The sequence below is a fragment of the Chiloscyllium plagiosum genome, chromosome 25, assembly GCF_004010195.1.
Source record: "Chiloscyllium plagiosum isolate BGI_BamShark_2017 chromosome 25, ASM401019v2, whole genome shotgun sequence".
NCBI lineage: Eukaryota > Metazoa > Chordata > Chondrichthyes > Orectolobiformes > Hemiscylliidae > Chiloscyllium > Chiloscyllium plagiosum.
The window spans coordinates 27,976,436-27,997,389 of NC_057734.1; the positions used below are offsets into that span (position 1 = coordinate 27,976,436).

A 20,954-nucleotide genomic window follows, 5' to 3' on the forward strand; every position below is an offset into this window, starting at 1 on the left:
TAATGTGGTGACCAGAGCAGCACACAGTACTCCAGCCGTGGCCTAACCAAGGTTTTGTACAGCTCCAACATAACCTCCTTGCTCTCATAGTCTATGCCACAACTAATGAAGGCAAGCATCTTGTGTGCCTTCTGAAAAGCTGTATTGATCTGTCATGTCCCTCAAAGATCAACGGGCAAGCATCCCAAGATCTCTCTGTTCCTTTGAGCATCCTGCTGTCCGGCCATTCATTATGTACTTCCTTGTCATATCACATCTTCCAAACTGCATCAGTCCCACTTTTCAGGGTTAAGTTTCATCTGCCAGTAATCTATCCATCTGACCAACTCATCTAATTTGACAAGTATAAAATTAATTTCTATTTGATGATGCTTCCAGCACATTTTCCTTGAGTGGAACATTGATTTAGAAGTTTTTAATTGGGATTTTTTTCTTAAATTATTAAAATAATGTAGTTAGTATGTACTGTCTATTGGACAATTCAACTCAACTCCTTGTTCAGTTTTATGAATAGACTCTAAACAAATTCATAGTCATAATGTACGACCAAAACGGTGCTTTGTATATCTACTGGATAATTGAGAATCAGGCCCCATTTAAAAGGATGTGGCAAGTTGCATGTGAGAAACGGGTGCTCATGTGGGCAGCATGATGATTTCAGTGGTTAACACAGCACAAGGGTTTGATTCTATCCTTGAGCAACTGTCTGTGTGGAGTTTGCACATTCTCCCTGTGTCTGCATGGGTTTCCTCTGAGTGCTCTGGTTTCCTCTCACAATCCAAGGATATTCAAGGTTAGGTGGATTGACCCATGATACATTAACCATAGTGTCCAGGGATGTGAAAGCTGGGCAGATTAGTGATGGAAAATGCAGGGTTATAAGTTAGGGGATTGGTTCTACTTCGGATGCTCTTCAGATGGGCTGAATGTCAAGCTTCCACATTGTAGGGATTCTATGATATGCAACTCCCTAGTTGGGACCTGATTTACTATAACAAACTCGGATGCAATGCCATGCCTGAGGGGAAGGAGGAGGCAATGCCAAGGATGCAGAGTGGCTGAAACAGAGGGTGAGAAACACAGGGTAAGAAACACAGGGTGAGAAACACAGGGTGAGAGGCAGAGTGTGAGAAACAGAGGCTGAGAAACGCATGGCGAGAAACACAGGGTGAGAGGCAGAGTGTGAGAAACAGAGGGTGAGAAATAGACTGCCTGAAAGAAAGGGTGACAAATAGAGTGCCTGAAACAGAAGGTGAGAGACAGAAGGTGAGTAACACAGGGTGAGAATCAGAGGGTGAGAAACAGAATGAGAAACCGAAGGAGAGAAAGAGAGAGTGAGTAATAGAGGGTGAGAAACAGAGGGTGAGAAGCAGAGGGTGAGAAACACAGAGTAACAGACCCCGGGTGAGAAACAGACTGGCTGAAACAGAGGGTGATAAACAGAGGGTGCGAAACTGAGGGTGCGAAACTGAGGGTGCGAAACCGAGGGTGAGAAACCGAGGGTGAGAAACCGAGAGTGAGATACAGAGGGTGAGATTCAGAGGGTGAGATACCAAGGTTGAGAAACTGAGGATGAGAAGCAGATGGTGAGAAATACAGGATGAGAAACAGAGGGTGAGAAACAGACGCTGAGATACAGAGGGTGAGAAACTGAGAGTGCAAAACAGAGTGCCTAAAACAGATGAGAAACAGGAGGTCAAATGTTGGCTCAGTTCAGCCTGCAGTCCTTTCACTGAATTAGAGGAACACTTTTATTCCTCTTGCCCCACAAAATAGAAATTTAAAGATGGTTTTATGGCCTTTGAAGATGGTTTTATGACCTTTTGAGTGGTTTCTATGGCCCCAATAAAGATCACTAAATAAGCTACTCAACACATGGTAAAACTGCAGGGACTGTAACTGGGCTATTAAATAGAGAAAGGTACCCAATTTAATTAATAACTGAGAAGATCACTTAACTCAGAAAGCTTGGGAGAGTTCATAAATCGAAATTGCTTCTTTGATTATGTTTTACTGGAACACTCTGCCCACTTTTGCAAGACTTCTGGGTACATATGTTCTGGAACTACAAGCATCAAATGTCGAACTGAGATTAATGTTAATGTCTCAACAGGTCAATTAGTGAGTGTCAGTTGTTATCCTTGACTGAACCTTCCATACTTGCTGAGTTTGCTGATTTCAGGCACGGTGACTATGTTCCATTAGGAGGAATGGCAATTATCAAAGACCGTTATCCTGATTGCTGTTCAGTGACCACTGGTCTAAATAAGTGCACTTATGAGGATGTCTTTCATGTTTCATCGTATGTCCCTCTAGAGTATATTCTACATCTATTAAGTCATGTACTGAGATTTTGCATTAATAGATATTAAACTGAAAAAAAAGTTTGAGTCCATCTATTGTATAACTGGTCACAAATGTACAGTTGGTGCAACAAAACATATTGAAGTCAGCAAATGAAATTAAACTAAAGTCTGGAGAGCAGTATAATTATTGACTGGCTGTACAAGTATCAATATGTCTAAAGCTTTATAATATTTGATAAATGAAAGCTCCTTGTGTAGCAGACATTTTCATCAAACTGAAGGTCAGGCATTTCCCCTGTTCTGTTGTCTCATTAATACGACTCACCATTATCAACTACCTTTTTCAGACTTTATTTTAAAAAATTGGTATCTCACAGGAAACATTTATCAAACAAAGTTGATATTTTGAGACAGTTCCATCTCCACCTTGTTCTAACTTATGATTATATGGCAGGGATTATCACATATCGTGGCGTGTAAAAGAGAAATCTTGGGAGATCGAGTAACTTAATAGTCACTGCACTCAGCAGTGCTGATAATTACCTTTTAAAAGCTTCAACATTAATGCTCCGGGTTTTGTGATCAAAAGAGAATGACTCCTCTCCTACTGTCCCTCAAAGCATGTAATTCAGATCTATTAAAATTCAAAGATGCATAACACACCATTTATATAGACCTGTCCAGGGCAATTTCTGTCATGAAAGTCTTAAAATCTCCAAAGTGATATTCCATTTGGAAGAATGGCAACTTAAATTTGGTCTTTTTCAATTTCAGACCCACCACTATGTCTTAAACTTACTTGAGAAACAAGAACAGCTAAGTAAGCATTAGGAAAACCACTGAGCAAAATTTAAATTGTTAAATCAATGGAAATAGCAACATTGGTAAGCAAGCTGCTAATGATTTTTAATTCAAAGTATTTCTATGAATCAAAGCCATGATAATAGTCAAAATGATTAGCAATGCACTGTGGCTGATCACTCTAAAAATGGTCGAGATGAAAGATGCAACAAAGTGTACAACAAATCTCATTTTATAACATGAATTGCCATTAAAAGTGGATTAAAATTTGAAAAATAATCCAGTGATAAATTAAGGAACAAGCACATAGTTGAAGAATCGTAAATTTATAGCTAAATTGAAATCCCACAAGAGATTTGAGATACATGCCTGACAATGGTATTTTCCTACAAAAGTGAATTGAATTTTATTGAATTTATTGTCATGTGTACCGAGGCATAGTGAAAAGCTTTGTCTTGTGAGCAATACAGGCAGATCACATTGTTAAATAGCATAGATCAGTAAATAATAGGTAAGCAGCGGCAAAAACTAAGACACAGATACAGGCAAATGCTAAGCATTTGTGAGTCCATTCAGTATTTTAACAACAGTTGGTTAGAAACTGTTTCAAAACCAGCTGATGCATGTGTTCAGGCTTATGTACCTTGAATGAAGTCAAAAATAATGAACCCAATTTAGTCCATTCCATTTTCCACCATCAAAACAAATTGAGCTAGTTATTTATCTTGTTGGTTGTTCATGTAACTGCACAAAATGGCTGCCAAATTTGCCTACAAACCAGCAGTGACTACACTTCACCAGTAATTTATTACCCGTGAAGTACTTTAAGGTACACAGAAGCCTATAGAAATCCAAATGTTTATTTCTACATGTCAGTGTTGATTTGAAAAATAATATAAGTTGAGTATGAACTTCCATTTTGGAAATTGATGCTGAGAAACTTCATTCTTCAGGTCTGGTTGATCAAGTAATTATCAGGACAAGGCTCAGTGCCAATAGGACAGTTTGCCCAAAGATCCTGAAATTGAGCACTGGACCTGATAAAGGTCGTTTAGATAGTTTCATGAGGCTGACACTGGCTACCATAGAGAGCAAAATTTATCCAAAAATTTCTTCCCAGTAAAATGTGGCATACTGTGAAATATAAGTGTGAGTCTACAGGCTTGATTCCTGACATGGATTCATTCTATAAGGCTCCTGTGACAGCATAGAGCATTGAAGATCAGGACAGCTCAGTACAGCTGCATGTTTTTTCCAATTTCCTGGTGCTTTTTCCAAATTCCACTGTGTGTGATCTTTTCCTGCCCATCACCTCTGTACATGCACATGCTCATACCTTTTTCCAGGAGTGGGAGCACAGGTTGATTGCAGAAGTTAATGCAACATTAACAGAGCACTTATATTGAGAATTTAATGGGAGTAACAATTTTCTGGGAGACATATCTCACATTGAAACTTATTTTAACAGTTAGAATTTGACATAAATCTTTAAAACTGCAAGCAAGGCTGCAAGTTAGTTAAGCTACCAACGTAACGGAAATTGCATGCCAGTTAAAGGGTGAATTACTGTAATCATAAAGCATTAGTAATTGTGATCTGGGTGTAAATTATAAGCTCTTTTTACGTGAAAGTTATTTGCTGTTCACAGAGTGGAAGCACAGAGTTATTGCAGAACCAAGTACAGTGTTAACAAAGTGTTAAAGTGCTAAGCTATTTAGTTAACAGGAACTGCTGTCAGTTGTAGTTACTTGTCAAGATGTAGATATTAGAAGGAGCAGGAAAGTAAGTTAGTAACACAGGTGTGCTTTATAAAGTCTCATATAAGAAAATAGCATTTGCTGTGGAAATGGTGGTTGACAGAAGTGCCCTGAGAACAGAGTGCCAACTTCAGGGATTTGGTGCAAGTGGGTCTTTACTGTTGAGGGAGAAATGTTTCTTTACTTTTTTGCCCATAGTAGCTAATTATTGTTTTTAGTCTGAAGTTTATTTATGTTATGTCAGTTAATAAATAGAGGCATGGAAGGGAACATCAGTCCCGAGGAATGTATATCCTGTTCCATGTGGGAGTCCAAGATGCATCTCATATCCTGAGCAACTCGATGTACAGGAAATCCCGATTGACATCCTTGTGGTCCATTCTCAAAGCTAAGAGTCTTTTTGCACCTTTCTCCAGCTGGTCATGCTGCTGTTTAAGAGTGGACACAGATAGGGAAAGTGTGACTGCCGGCGAACTAGACGGGTTATACAGGAATACTGTACATGTATCTCACTTACTAACTGGGATTTAATTTTTCATCATGGGCAGTGCAACCAAAGCTTTTGTTTTATTCATTCACAGGATGAGGCAGTAATTAATGCCCATCACTAATCGCCCAGAGGGCAGTTAAGAGTCAACCTCATTGCTGTGAGTCTGGAGTCAAATGTAGGACAGACTGGATAAGGATGCTAAAGGGCATTAGTGAACCAGATAGGTTTTTCCAACAATTTGCAATGGATTCATGGTCTTCATGCAACTTGTAATTCCAGATATTTATTGAATTCAAATTCCACTGTCCACCAAGGCAGGATTTGAACCCAGGTCCCCACAACATTACCTGGGTGTCTGGATTAACAACCCACTGATAATACCACTAGGCCATCACATACCAAAGATCCACAGCTAGGTCTCCAGCATCATGTGTGGACCATCTGGAGGAACAAGGCAGGAGCAGGAATATTGGGCAAGCATTGTTGTGAATCCAGGTAGGTGTGCTACCTCCCTGCTGTTAGATCCAGATTGATCAGCTGCAGAATATTGTATGTGTGTGTGTGCGTGCACCAGCACACGTATGTGTGTATGAGAGTGTGTGTGTGCATGTATATGTGTGTCTATGTGCGTGCATGAATGTGTGTGTGAGTGTATGTTTGTGCATGAGTGTGCGTGTCTGTGTATGAGTGTGTATGTATATGTGTGCATATGAGTGTGTGTGAGTGTGTGTATGTGTGTGCGTGTATATATGAGTGCATCTGAGAGTGTGTGGATGTATGGATGTGGTGGTGCTGTGGCTCAATGTTTAGTACTGCTACGTCACAGTCCCAGGGACCTGGGTTCAATTCCACCCTTGGGCACAGCCTGTGTGGAGGTATCACATTCTCCCTGTGACTGTGTAGGTTTCTTTTCAAAGGTGTGCAGGTTAAGTGGATTTGCTATGCTAAAGCTTCTATGAAGGTGTAGGTTAGGTGGATTAGCCATGGGAAATGCAGGGATGGGATGGGTCTGGGTCAGATGTTCTTTGAAGGGTCAGTGTGGACTCAATGGGTCAAATGGTCTACACCCATACTGTAGGGATTCTATGCCACCCTCTTACTTTTAAATTACAGCCCCTAGTTCTAGACTGACCCAAAAGAGGACGCACCTTTTCAACATCCAGCCAATCTTTTCCTCTCAGGATCTTATATTTTTCAAATAAGTTGCCACTGATTCTTCTAAACTGCAGGGGATACAGGCATAGCCTGTCTAGCCTTTCCTCATAAGGCAATCCAGATACCAAATCAGTAAACTCACTCTGAACTGCTTCCAACACAGGAACAGGTTTATAGGGAAATCATGGAGAAATGCAAGAAGTAGAGAATAGTAATAGTTGGTGACTTCAATTGTGCTATTACGGACTGAAATGTAATAGTATAAAGGGCAAAAGACTTTCTGAAATCTGCTCAGAATAATTTCTTGACTAATATGTTTCTGTCCCTTTGAAAATAAGGCACTACTAAATCTGATTCTGGGAAATGAGTTAGGTAGAGTGGATCAAGTGTAAATTAGGAACATGTAGGAGAAAGTAACTATAATGGGCGGCACAGTGGCACAGTGGTTAGCACTGCTGCCTCACAGCGCCAGAGACCCGGGTTCAATTCCCACCTCAGGCGACTGACTGTGTGGAGTTTGCACGTTCTCCCTGTGTCGGCGTGGGTTTCCTCCGGGTGCTCCGGTTTCCTCCCACAGTCCAAAAGATGTGCAGGCCAGGTAAATTGGCCATGCTAAATTGCCCGTAGTGTTAGGTAAGGGGTAAATATAGGGGTATGGGTGGGTTGCGCTTCGGCGGGTCGGTGTGGACTTGTTGGGCCGAAGGGCCTGTTTCCACACTGTAAGTAATCTAATCTAATAATATTATAGCTCATGATTACCCCTGGAAGAGGATGAGGAGCAATCTAAAGTAAAATGATTTAGTTTAGGACCAATTTTAGAGGGCTGGGAATGAATCTGGGTTATTGGCAGAAAGGTTTGTAATTGAACAAGTTAAAGAGGACCACTGCTAGCCTCAATATTTGTTAATAATTTAGACTTAAGTGCACCATTACAAAATGTGCAGATAGCACAAAATTTGGAAGTGTAATGAACTGTGAGGAGACAATTGATAAATAGGTTGCTGGGAGGAGAATTGGCAGATTAACTTTATTGTTGGGAAGTACAACGTGATAAACATTTATAGGAAGAACAAGGACAAGCAATATAAGGATGCAATAGTAAAGGAGGTGCAGGAGTAAAGAGATCTGGCAGTACATGTAAGCAGATTGTTAAATATGCTGGGCAGGGTGGGAAAGGACTTATAAAAGGCAAAGGGAATCTTGTGCTTAATAATAGGGGTGCAGAGCGTAAAAACAGAGTGGTTCTGATTAACTTTTATGAAAAGAAAGAGAATGGTTCTTCGTCCTTACTGGTTCTGTTGTTATGGCACTTTAGATTACTTACAGTGTGGAAACAGGCCCTTCAGCCCAACAAGTCCACACCGACCCGCCGAAGTGCAACCCACCCATACCCCTACATTTACCCCTTTAACCTAACACTACGGGCAATTTAGCATGGCCAATTCACCTGCCCCGCACATCTTTTGACTGTGGGAGGAAACCGGAGCACCTGGAGGAAACCCACGCAGACACGGGGAGAATGTGCAAACTCCACACAGGCAGTCGCCTAAGGCGGGAATTGAACCCGGGTCTCTGGCGCTGTGAGGCAGCAGTGCTAACAACTGTGCCACCGTGCTGCCCACTTGCAGGTGGTCTGGACACTTTCAGCAGAACTATGACTAAGTTGAAGGGTGGCATGGTGGCTCAGTGGTTAGCACTGCTGCCTCACAGCATTAGGGACCCAGGTTGGGTTCCAGCATTGGGTGACTGTCTGTGTGGAGTTTGTACATTCTCCCCGTGCCTGCGTGGGTTTCCTCTGGGAGCTTTGGTTTTCTCCCATAATCCAAAGATTTTTTTTTAGATTCCCTAGATTAGATTCCCTACAGTGTGGAAACAAGCCCTTCGGCCCGACCAGTCCACATCGACCCTCTAAAGAGTAACCCACCCAGACCCATCTTCCTCTGACTAATGCACCTAACACTATGGGCAACTTAGCCTGGCCAAATCACCTGACCTGCACGTCTTTGGATTGTGGGAAGAAACCGGAGCACCCGATGTGCAGGTTAGATGAATTAGCCATGCTAAATTGCCCATAATGTTAAGTATTAGTCAGAGGGAGTTGGGTCTAGATGAGTTGCACTTTGGAAGGTCAGTGTGGATGTGTTGGGCTGAATGGCCTGTTCCCACATCAGTGGGAATCTAACCTAATTTCTTGAGCTGCTTTCCATGAGAAATCTTTCTTTCTCTCTGAGGATGTTTCCCCAGAAATCTTCTTGAGGTTCTGGTTGGAAATGGTATCCCACAATTACAGATCAAAGTTAGGATGGTTATGTTAACATTCGGCAAATTATAGTCAGTCAAAACAAAGTTAAAGGCAATTATGCTGCAATTCCTTAGGGGCATCCTTCCTGTGGCTTCTCATGTTTAAAAGGATCCATTGTGTTGGTCCACAGGTTAACCAGATATTGAAAGTCTCCCTTTGTGGTCAAGGTGGAGATAACACAACTGCTTGTCTGTCCTTCTGGCTAAAGTGAATCAACAATGAACGTTCATGTGACTCCTGGGAGCCTTCCTTCTAGATGCAGTGTCTATTTGTGATTCCAGACCCCAGCAATATTGTTGTTGACTCTTAACTGCCCTTTGGCGAATTAGGGATGGACAATAAATGCTAGCCTTCTTTATAAACTATAGCCTATTATAGTGACAACCAAGACATGATTTATTTTTGATTGTAAATTGATGAGGAGGCAAACTTGCAATTCAATTAAACGTGCAAAGTGATTGCAGGAGATGGGAGCTATCTGCCTGACCCTCAGTAGCAAAGAGAGGTGGCAGCTATGACGAGGCCTGCCGCTACCTTGTTGAAGATAGTAGCAGCTCCTCAGCACATCAAGAGTATAAAGGTATAAGATGGAGAGCGGACAGACAAAACTGAGGTATAGGTTCTGGTTCAAGACTCACAAGACCGAATCAATTCCAACATCAAAGGAAAAACTTCGCCATCATTCCCTCTGCAAATTCAACAACTAGACAATAACATGCACATGATTGCATAGTTTGATGCGACCTTAACTGAAATGTGCAGTCCCTTTCGGGTGGAGGAGCTTAATGGGTTGTTAATTGGGTTCCTGGTCTCTTCACCCTACTGTCACATTGAAAATTGCAGGCAGATAGCTCATTCCAGAGTTGACCATCCAGGGCTGTAGCTTTTACATCATGTGCAGCCACGGTCCTTGTCCCACCAGCATTTAGAAATCTGGCCCAGGTCGGGATGCTAGCCTTGAGGAAGTATAAGAAGGCCTCAGAGAGGGTGCAGAAAAAGTATTTGATAATGGTTCTAGGAACTTCTCTTATTATTCACGGGATATCAGCCTCGTTGGCTAAGTCAGCTTTTACTTTCCAGCCCCAATTGCCCATAGGGCAGTTAAGAGTCAACCACATTGCTGTGGGTGTGGAGTCACATATAAGTCAGACCAGGTGAAGACAGCAGTTTCCTTCCCTAAAGGACATTAATGAACTGGACGGGTTATTCATGACGATCAACAATGGAAATTGATGGGCAAACTCTTAATTCCTGCTTTTTACCAAATTCTAATTCCACCACCTGCCATGGCAGGATTTGAAGCTAAGCCCTGAGCATTACTTGAGTCTGTGAATTAATAGTCAAGCAAAAATACCACAATTCTATTCCATGGATAGATTGGAGAAATTGGGTGTGTTTTCCTTGTAGAAGAAAAGGTTGAAAGAAGATTTAATAGAGATGTGATTGTGTCAGAGTGTATAGGGAGGAACTACTTCCCTTGGTAGAAGAATCAAGAACCAAAAGGCACAGATATAAAAGTGGCTGATGAATGATTCCAAAGCAGCCTGCGATGATGCTCTTTTTACTCAGTGCTGGCAGAATCACCGTGCCTTAGACTCTTATGGAGTCAGATTCGATTAAGGTTTTAGCAAGGCTACAAAGACAGGCCTGGGAGTAAAGGACTTGATCATTTGCTTTTGTAGAGGGTAAACTTAACAGGCCAAATGATTACAGCACACATTGAGGCTATTAAATCGTTCTGGGAATGTCAAGCAGAAAGAAATGGCAGATTAATTTTTTTATAACTGTATAGCAAAGGGAATTGCACCATTACTTTGGGTGCAATTACTTTGAGTTACTGAGCATGTGCAAAGGGTTCTATGCCATAGTGATGTCAGGTTACAAGGAACTGGGGCTTGGGTGCACAGAGCTTCAAGTGACGTGTTCTCTCCTACGATCCTCTGCATGCAGTTAGGTTCAATAAAGCTTGTTGCTGTTCAGTTGCAGCAGTATAAATAGCAGTTTAGTATACAAACTTTCCAGATTCATTCTTTTGATTTATAAGTGAAGGCTGTAACCAAAAGTGTCAGATAAAAAATAAGAATGAACTGTAGCCCATATTTGATATAAATGATTTGCAACTGAAATAGAAAAAGTTTCCAAATTCATTGATTAATTTCAGAAGTCATTTTGTCACCAAGATTTAGTGTCAATAGAATCTCCTTCAGAAAACTATTGTCAATTTTTTTTCCAGTTATTATTGATGAACCAATGTTTATTGCATTAGGATTGAAACTGCAACATTCAACACTAATTATCATTACAAAACATACATCAGCTTCTGAAAAGGTTTAGTGTGTACAATCAACATGAGTTATGATTTATTCATACACAATTCCTGTATGCCAACATGATCTACCCATCCTATGTAGTGGCTGGTGTAATAGATTGATTAAAAAGTTAAGGAGCTCTGTCTCTCCATGGTTTGGTAGACTTGCTATCGCTATAACAGGGTTCCAAGCTGAGTTGTGCAAAGCTAAGGGGATGATGTTCAGAGAAGTCACAATTAAGTGAGGGAAAGGGGAGGTGATATCTTTTAATGAGATGAATTGAAGACATCATTTGCTTAATCACATCCCACGGCAGTTTTTGTCAAGGAATTGAAGGGAGAAAGTGAGGACTTCAGATGCTGGCGATCAGAGCTTAAAAATGTGTTGCTGGAAAAGTGCAGCAGGTCAGGCAGCATTAAAGGAGCAGGAGAATCGACGTTTTGGGGAATAAGCCCTTCTTCAGGCAGAAGAAGGGCTGAAGAAGGGCTTATGCCCGAAATGTCGATTCTCCTGCTCCTTTGATGCTGCCTGACCTGCTGCGCTTTTCCAGCAACACATTTTTAAGCAAGGAATTGAAGGAAGTATGGTTTAACTAAAAATTTCTCCTTACATATGTGCAAAGCTTTATTTTCCTTCATGTGTTTTCCTTTAGCCAGCACTGCTAAAAGCAGATTTGCTTATCATATGCTTCTTTTGATGGGTCTTTGCTGTGAGTGGGAAAATCGATATTTTGGGCCAGACCCCTTCAGCAGGAATGAGGCCTGCTGATGAAGGGCTTCTGCCTGAAACATTGATTCTCCTGCTTCTCGGATGCAGCCTGACCTGCTGTGCTTTTCCAGCAACACACTCTCAACTCTAATGTCCAGCATCTGCAGACCTTACTGTCTCCTTTGTTGTGAGTGGATTGGCTGCCAGGTGTTCTTCTGTGATGGAAGTGTTTGTACTTCAAAATTAACTAACTACCCATAAAGTACTTTGGGAGAATCTGAAAAGGTTCAGAAAAGATTTACAAGGATGTTGCCAGGGTTGGAGGATTTGAGCTGTAGGGAGAGGCTGAACAGGCTGGGGCTGTTTTCCCTGGAGCGTCGGAGGCTGAGGGGTTATGAGGGGCATGGCTAAGATAAATAGACAAAGTCTTTTCCCTGGGGTCCAGAACTAGAGGGCATAGGCTTAGAGTGAGAGAGGAAAGATATAAAACAGACCTAAGGGACAACTTTTTCACACAGAGTGTGGTACATGTATGGAATTAGTTGCCAGAGAAATTAGTGGAGGCTGATACAATTGCAACATTTAAAAGGTATTTGGATGGGTACTTAAATAGGAAAGGATTGGAGGGAAATGGGCCGGATGCTGGCAGGTGGGACTAGATTGGGTTGAGATATCTGGTCGGCATGGACGGGTTAGACCGAAGGGTCTGTTTCCATGCCGTACACCTCTATAACTCTATGACTCTAATATAAGTGGATATTGTATAAGTGCAGTTTCTATTTTTCTATGAAACCAATCAGATCTGGTAGAAGGAGCAAATTACAACAAATCCTGGAGTTGAGACTCAAATCGTTAGCTTGCTCTCTCTCCATGGATGCTGCCTGACCCATTATGATTTCCAGCTTTTTTGCAGATCGGGTAGAATCTGGCTGTTATAAATAACCTTTTACTTAGAGAAAGAAATATCAGCTACAATTCCTACCCCAGTGAAATAAATCTAGAACAGGAAAGGGCCATTTCAACAACTCAAGTATGTTCCACCATCATATTAGCTCATTGTTGATCTGCACGTCAACTCCACTACCTTTCTTAGTTCCTCAGTCCCTTTACCTGATGATAATATACAGCCCCGTGTGAAACAATAACAGCCTCAGTCTTATCAATACAAACTGACTCAGCATCCACATCATTTATCAGGTACACATTCCAGAATTTTACTAACCTTTTTTATAAAGAAGTATTTCCTAATTCCATTCCTAGATGACCGAGCCCCAGCTGTAAGATTATGGCATTGAAAATGAGAAATTCTAGGTTTGGGGAGGTGAGGATTCATGATTTCTTCTGCATCTGTGCCAAGGGAGAGATCTCTCAGAGATCTTACTCGCCTGGCTTCCCTTAATAGAGAAAATAACGTTTTGTTTCCTGTTCCTCTTGTCCCACCATTTCTAGACTTTAATTCAGCCACCTCACTGGTGTTTTCTTGAATTGATTTTACTCTTGAGTTTCCTGCCTACCTCCCTCTACCTTCACACCCTTCATCCTGCTCAGCGACGATGCCGAAGCTCCTGATGTTGCCCCGTAGCATTATCTACCAATTCCGTTCATTCTATTTATCTGAAGTAAAATAAAGAACTGTGGATGCTTGAGATCTGAAACAAAATCAGAAAGTGTTGGAGAAACTCAGCAGGTCTGACAGCAACTGTTGAGAGAAACACGGATATAATGTTTTGAGTCCAGTGACCTTTTGTCAGAACTGAAAGCGGCTTGACAAAGGAGATATGAATGCTGCTGATTGTGGTTGGGGTGGGAGGGAGGGGATAAGTTGCTATGGGAATAGATGGAGACACTTCCAGACAGAAAGGGAGGCAAAAGGAGAAACAGAGAAAGGGATTGCTCATGATAAACCAGGAGAGAGTACTGAATGGGTGCGAAAGGGAATTGTGAACAGTTGAAAATGGGTTGACAACAGGACCTCGGAGTGTGGTGGTAGGTAACAAAGGTGGAGGAAGGTAATCATGCTTTAAAATTGTTGAACTTAATGTTGAGTCCTGAAGGCTATAAGCTACGAAGGTGGAAGAGGAGGTGTTGTTCCTCAACCTTGTGTTGAGCTTCACTGGGGAGTCCTGCAGCAGGCCTGAAACACACACGTCAGCAAGGGAACTATTGGGTATGCAATTCCTCCTCACCTCCAGCCCCCGTCAGGATGGTCTCAGGGTTCTCTGCTTCTTCCTAGTTAAAAGGCCCAAGTGTCCTCATCCACCACCACCCTCCTCTGCCTGGCCGAGCCCGTCCTCATTTTGAAAAATGTCTCCTTTAACTCCTCTACAAATCTCCAAACTCTGCAGTTCCTTGTACGGTGGCTCAGTGGTTAGCACTGCTGCCTCACAGCGTCAGGGACCAGGTTCAATTCCAGCAAATGGAGGACTATCTATGTGGAGTTTGTACATTCTCCCCAAGTCTGCGTGGGTACTCCAGTTTCCTCATACAGTCCAAAGATGTGCAGGTTAGGTGGATTGGCCACGTTAAAACAAATGTCCAATCGTGTGCAGGTTAGATGGGTTAGCCATTATGAAAACCCCATGCAGGGTTAAGGGGGAACATCGTGAGTCTGGATGGAATGCTCTGTGGAGGGTTAGATGCAGACTCATTGGGCTGACTGGCCTCTTTCTGCACTTTAGGGATTCTATGATTCCATGTCATTCTAATTGACTGGGCTCCTTGCCATGTCCGACCCATTTCCCACACTTCTGCACTCAACTCTTCTCTTCACTCCCACAACATCAATAAGATCCCCATAGTCCTCACCTACCACCTCACCAGCATCCATATCCAGAAGATCATTACCCTCCACTTCTGCCACCACCAGACATGTATTCCTCTCCCCTCCCCTGTTAGCCTTCTGCAGGTAAAAACAATGACTGCAGATGCTGGAAACCAGATTCTGGATCAGTGGTGCTGGAAGAGCACAGCAATTCAGGCAGCATCCAAAGACAGGCAAAATCGACGTTTCGGGCAAAAGCCCTTCATCAGAAATAAAGGCAGAGAGCCTGAAGCGTGGAGAGATAAGCTAGAGGAGGGTGGGGGTGGGGAGAGAGTGGCATAGAGTCGAGTTCTTCAACCATGTCCTGAAACAAACTCGACTCTATGCCACTCTCTCCCCATCCCCACCCTCCTCTAGCTTATCTCTCCACGCTTCAGGCTCTCTGCCTTTATTCCTGATGAAGGGCTTTTGCCCGAAACGTCGATTTTGCCTGTCTTCGGATGCTGCCTGAATTGCTGTGCTCTTCCAGCACCACTGATCCAGAGCCTTCTGCAGGGACTGGTCCTTCCGGGTTACCCTGGTGCACTCCTCCTTCACGCCCAATACCCAACATCTCCCTGTCCCCACGGCACTTCCCATGAATTCACAGAAGGTGTAACATGTGCCCATTCAGTTCCTCCCTCCTCACTCTCCAAGGCCTCAGACACATCTTCCAGGTGAAGCAGCGCTTTACCTGCACTTCTCACAATCTAGTCTACTGTATTCACTGCTCACAGTGTGGTCTCCTCTACAGTGGGGACATGAAACATAAACTGGTTTGTGGACCACCTCTGCTCAGTCGACAAAAATGATCCCAAGCTTCCAGTTGCTTGCCACTTTAACAGACTGCGGTGTTCCCTGGCCAATATCTCTGTCTCAGGCCAGCTGCAATAGTCCAGTGAAGCTCAGCACAAGCTGGAAGAACAGCATCTCATCCTTTGCCTCAGTACCTTTATCGCCTTCAGGAAGCAACATCAGAACTAATTTCAAAAAACGAACACCTTCCTCCTTATTTGTTACCCACTCCCCCACCTCCAGATCCTGTTCTGTATAAGTTACTCCCAGAATAGCTAACACAGTTTCAATTAGAGCAGTGCTGGAAAAGCACAGCAGGTCAGGCAGCATCCGAAGAGCAGGAAAATCGATGTTTCGGGCAAAAGCTCTTCATCAGGAATATAGGACTTTTGCCCGAAACATCGATTTTCCTGCTCTTCAGATGCTGCCCGGCCTGCTGTGCTTCTCCTGCTCTGCTCTAATCTTGACTCTGATCTCCAGCATCTGCAGTCCTCACTTTTGCCTAATGTATTTTCAATTGCTAACAATTCCCATTATTACCTATTTAGCTTCTCTTCTCTGACTTACTATAAACAATTTTTTTCTCTGCTTCCCTCTTTTTGCCTCTCTGCCTGGGCTCTGCCTCCACCTATTTGCTCACTTCTTTATTTCCTCACCTCCCCCTGCCCCTACACCCACCCATTATCAGCATAAATGCCACCTTTTCCAAGTTCTGAAGAGGGTTTAGAATCATAGAATCCCTACAGTGTGGAAACAGACCGTTTGGCCCACACTGTCCCTCCATAGAGTAACCCACCTAGTCCCCGGTTTGCTGACTTGAAACGTTAACTCTGTTTCTCCCCTTCCATAAATGCTGCCAGACCCGCCGAGTTTCTCTACCATTTGTGTTTTTGTTTGTTTTGAATCTCCAGCACCACAGATCTTTGTTTTGTATTAGATTCTCTCTTGTCAGAGACTGCCATTGCCTGGCACTTGCCACTTATCAACCAAATCTGGATGTTGTTTTCAGCAGCCTGCTCACAATGATTGCATTTGGTGCATTTGGGTTCAGGCAAAAAAGAAGCACCAAAATAGCCCCTATAACATTATTCAATTTTGTCTTTGTTTGGTTCATAAATTTTAAGAGCAACATATTTGTATTGATGAGTTCAGCTTGAATAATTGTTTTATTATTCTCAAGCAATCTGCACCCCTCCACCTCTGTAGGTGGTAGGGTATATTTTCAACATGATTCTGAAGTGTAAGTTTGACCACCAATATAGAGAAAGACAAGTTATTATTTCTGGCCCATTGACCTTTGATCTTTAATGGAATCACCATCATTGAACCTTGAACTGTCAAAATTTCTGGGGTCATCATTGATCAGAAATGGAACTAGACCATCCATACAAACACTGCAGCTACAAAGGTAGATCAGAGGCCATGAATCCTGCAAAAACCAACTTATCTTTTGATTAAATTGAGGCAAGTTCTTCTCTCAATTGGCGAACCTTTAGAATTCTCTACCTCAGAGGGTTGAGAAGATTGAATATTTTTGAAGCTAAGGCAGATGGATTATGGATCTCTCAGGGAATCAAGAGGCTTGGGGAAGGGGTAAAAATATTGAGTTTCAACAGAAGTTCAGCCACAAACACTGAAGGACTGTATGGTCTAACCCTGCTCCTATCTCTTTTGTCTTTAACTCTGAATGTTGAAACTAAAGAGAACAATAAAATGCAATATAATGTTCTAAGTATTGTTTAATTTCTCTTATGTTTAGCATTGTAATAAATGCCCAATGGTGCAAAGCATTTTTGTAAAAATTGTGAAAAATCAAGTTTTGAAATATATTTGGAAGAAACCTCTGTAAGGGTATGCTCTTTCAAATTTTCTGCTTGATGTTAATGAGGAATTGTAGATTTGACAGTGACACAAAAGCATTGGCCCTTTGTGACTGATCCTTTGATTTTGATCAGGAACTTTGGAGACTTAATCAGGAAATTCAATAAGCACCAACAACAACATGAAAGAAAATTAGAGTGAGTGAGTGATCAGACCAAGTGAATGACTTTACGTCACAAACACTCTCACACTGGTTTAAGATATCATTAATATAATATGAAGATGTCAACAGATCACAGGATTGGTTCGGATGACAAAGAATTTTTGATTTATTTGATCTTATACCTCCCACATGGCATCTCTAAATTCTTCCCATTCTAGCACTAACTTGTTCAAATTCCAAGGAATCCAATAGATAGCCTAAAGGGATGAAGATTGATCTACAGCAGTAGTACGAAATGTGAAATGGGTCAGAGAGAATCAACAACCAATTTCGTTTCCCCCAGGACTCAATCTTTTTTTTCTACTCAGGTTCAGAGAATGTTAGCCTCAGCTCTGTCTGGAAGCTTGTTTCTTAGTCTGTATTGCTTTCAATTGGTTTGAAATTACAAATCTTGACAACATTTTCTGAATCAATGGAAAATAAAAATCAGCCAGCGATTCACTTGCAGCTATTTCTGGAGCAGGCTTCACACAATCTACCTCCCATAAACTTAAGGTCATTCAAAACTCAGCTGCCTGTTTCCTAACTTGCATCAATTCCACTTCACACATCACCACTTCACTTGCTGACACATATTGGCTCGCAACCAAGTGATGCTTCGAAGTAAAATGTTCATCTTTGTTCCCAAATCTCTCCCTGGCTTCGCCCTGTCAATCCTTCCTTGCAAAAGTGAGGACTGCAGATGCTGGAAACCAGAGTTTAGATCAGAGTGGTGCTGGAAAAGCACAGCAGGTCAGGCAGCATCTGAGGAGCCCTTCATCCTGATGAAGGGCTTTTGCCCGAAACGTCGATTTTCCTGCTCCTCGGATGTTGCCTGACCTGCTGTGCTTTTCCAGCACCACTCTGATCTAGAATCCTTCCTTGCATATTAACTCTGTAGTCTCATTAATCCCCAAAACTTCATGTGATATCAACCCCATTTAATATATCTGATTTCATTTGCTCCATCATTGTTGTCTTTGCTTTCAGCTATCCGGGCCTTCAACTCTGGAATTCTCTTCTTAGACCTTTCTGTCTTTCTAGCTCTCTTTCCTTCTTTGAGATGCCTCTTGAAACCCTAACCTTTTCACCATCTTTTCTAACATAGAAGCATCAAACTTAGGAGCAGGAGGAGACCATTCGGTGAAAAAAGCTTGCTCCACTCTTGGACATGATGATGCCTGATCCTCTCTTTCAACATCATGCTCCCCACTCTCTCCCCATGTGCCGTGACACATTCTCGAATTGTATCAATTTCTTTTTTTAAACATTGTCTTAATGTCGTAATTGTCTTTAAACTGTGACTTGACCTCCACAGTCTTCTATGGTACAGAATTCCATAGGTTCAGTGAAGATATTTATCCCTATCTCAGACCAAAATTATCTCTCCAGTGTTCTGAGACTGGGCCCCTTTGTACTTGATCACATGGACAGGGAAACATCATCCCTCCATCCAGGTCTCTCCTACTCTGTCAGAAATTTGTGCGTTTCAATAAGACTCCCTCTCACACTTTACAACTCCAATGGGCGCAAGCCAGTCATTGTAATCTCTCTCATATGAAAAGCCTTTCATCCTAGGAATCAGTCTGGTGAATCTTTGCTGCACTTACTCTTTGCAAAATATATCCATTCTTAAGTAATAAGAATAGCCCCGAATTATCCCAGTGGGACCCCAATAGTCACCACCATCCACTCCGAAAACAACCTATGTATTCCCACTTTCTGTTTCCTATCTGCTAACCAATTCTCAAGTCATGCCAAAGTATTATCAGTAATCTCATGTGCTTTGATTTTGCATAATTATTATCTGTACATAATACTTCAGGAATGGTCTCACCAGAGCTCTGTTCAGTTGCAGTAAGACTTGCCTGCTCCTATACTCAAGCCATCTTGAATAAGGGCCAACACACTATTTGCTTTCTTAATTACTTGCTCCATCAGAATGCTTGTTTTCAATAACTGGTATAAAAAGACACCCTCAGCCCTTTATACATTGTCATTTCTCAATCTACCAAAATTCTGCCAATTTGCTTTCCCTACGAAAGTCAATATTTATCCACTTCATACTGCTTCTGTCATGCATTTGTGCACTCACTCAATTTGTCCAAATGGCCTTGACACTTTCTTTGTTCATCCTCACCACTCTTGATTCCACCTAGTTTGTGTCATAAACAAACATGAAAATATCATATTTGATTTAATCATCCGAGTTATTCATGTTTATTGTGAATTGCTGAGGCCCAGAATGATGCCAGTGGGACCCCAATAGTCACCACCATTCACTCTGAAAATAACCTATTTATTCCCACTTTCTGTTTCCTGTCTGCTAACCAATTCTTAAGTCATGCCAGCGTATTATCAGCAATCTCATTTGCTTTGATTTTGCATAATTGTTATCTCTTGTGTGGGATTTTATCAAAATCCAAACATACCATACCCACTGGTCTTCCCTCATTTATTCTACTAGTTTGTCTTCAAAAAACTCCAGCAGGTTTGTCAAACATGATTTCTCTTTCATAGATCCATGTTGCTCTTTGTGTAATCCTATTGGTATTTTCTAAGTTCCATGTGATCACATTCTTTATAATAATCCTCAGCATTTTCTCTATGACTGATTTTGGGCGATTTCCCAGTTTTGTCCCTCCTTCCGTTTTTCACATTGTTGGAATACAATCTCCAATCTGCTGGGACTGTTCCAGACTTTACAGATTTTTGGAAGATGACAACTAACGCATTCACTATTTCCGTGGCCACTGTTATGTTTAGATTACATTACATTACCTACGGTGTGGAAACAGGCCCTTCGGCCCAACAAGTCCACACCGACCCTCCGAAGAGTAACCCACCCAGACCCATTTCCCTCTGACTAAAGCACCTAACACTACGGGCAATTTAGCCTGGCCAATTCACCTGACCAGCACATCTTTGGACTGTGGGAGGAAACTGGAGCACCTGGAGGAAACCCACGCAGACACGGGGAGAATGTGCAAACTCCACATAGACAGTCGCCGGAGGCTGGAATCGAACCTGGGACCCTGGTGCTGTGAGGCAGCAGTGCAAATCACTGAGCCATCGTGCTGCTTCAGTGGCTGTTATGATCCCAGTTGATTATTTAAATGGACAGGTCAGATCCAGATTGAAATTTGGCTTGATAGATCATATTTTATATTTTCTTTAGTTTTAATGAGGTGGTGGATCACTGAAACATAAGTACATAATGTGGCAGATTTGGTTTTAACAATAAAACAGCAGTTCATCATGCAAAAGAACAGAAAACAAAATAGAATAACCCAAACTACATTAATATAATTCCAGTTTAAAGATTTTGGAACATGTGGTAAACTACAATCCCACTGATCCTAACAGCATTCCTTTACAGCCCTCAAAGACCAAACAGAAATCTCTTCGCTTTCACATCTATTGAATTTAAACTACCTGTGGCTTCAATTACCACCTTGAGAGTTCTGATAGCATCTTGCTGGATCAAGCATACAATTGAGCTTTGAGT

The 20,954-nt window shown here is 42.0% G+C and overlaps 1 protein-coding gene and 1 long non-coding RNA gene across 2 annotated transcripts in view; one reads left to right on the forward strand and one right to left on the reverse strand.

Annotated features, from left to right (window-relative positions):
* The window catches only part of LOC122562702, a 24,752-nt gene extending 4,048 nt beyond the window's left edge, over window positions 1–20,704 (reverse strand). The window contains exons 1-2 of the long non-coding RNA XR_006315390.1: window positions 20,694–20,704; window positions 18,822–18,832 (exon numbers count right to left, since the gene is read on the reverse strand). This is a non-coding gene — a long non-coding RNA (uncharacterized LOC122562702). The remainder of the gene's footprint in view (window positions 1–18,821; window positions 18,833–20,693) is intronic.
* slc15a4 (solute carrier family 15 member 4) overlaps window positions 1–20,954 on the forward strand; it is a 228,407-nt gene that overhangs the window by 129,383 nt on the left and 78,070 nt on the right. The window lies entirely within an intron of this gene.